General features: G+C 35.6%; 1 protein-coding gene across 2 annotated transcripts in view; it reads left to right on the top strand.

Moving 5' to 3' along the window:
• The window catches only part of RBMS3 (RNA binding motif single stranded interacting protein 3), a 692,310-nt gene that overhangs the window by 634,259 nt on the left and 57,500 nt on the right, over positions 1 to 551 (top strand). The window lies entirely within an intron of this gene.

The raw sequence follows: 551 nt of genomic DNA on the forward strand, positions 1-551 counted from the left end.
CCCTTTGCCCCAGTAAATTGTCATCTTTATCAATTTATAACTACTTAAAGCTGCATTATGTTTCTAATCAACATTCTTTAGGACTAGTGCAGCTGATTTTGTTTACCTCACAGAAGAGTTTTGATGCTCTTTACCTAAATATTAGCAGTATACCTGGAGAAAACACCATACTGAATTCCACTATAGACAGATCACTTTAGTTACATTTTTACCTTTTTTGAGTTTCTCAGGTATAGATCCACTTGACAGTGCCATTAATCAAAATTTAAATGCATGCTCCACGTAATCATCAATACATTGATTTTTAGAAGAGGAGTAATATTAAAATGAAGGTCTGTAGCTTAGGATTGTTTGTTATTCACATTTTTGTTCAAATATTTTGACTTCACAGTAGTGTAACTTCTGGTGAGTTAGCTGTACAGCAATAGGGATATATCTACATATCCTTTTAGTTGCACAAATCTCTCATCCCAATTTGCAGTCCCCTTTCCACACCCCTCAGTTCTTTGGAGGCAAGTTCTTCAGTTGTCTCACAAGGCAGGGAGCATAGT

Source organism: Geospiza fortis, unplaced genomic scaffold (genome assembly GCF_000277835.1).
Source record: "Geospiza fortis unplaced genomic scaffold, GeoFor_1.0 scaffold231, whole genome shotgun sequence".
Classification (NCBI taxonomy): domain Eukaryota; kingdom Metazoa; phylum Chordata; class Aves; order Passeriformes; family Thraupidae; genus Geospiza; species Geospiza fortis.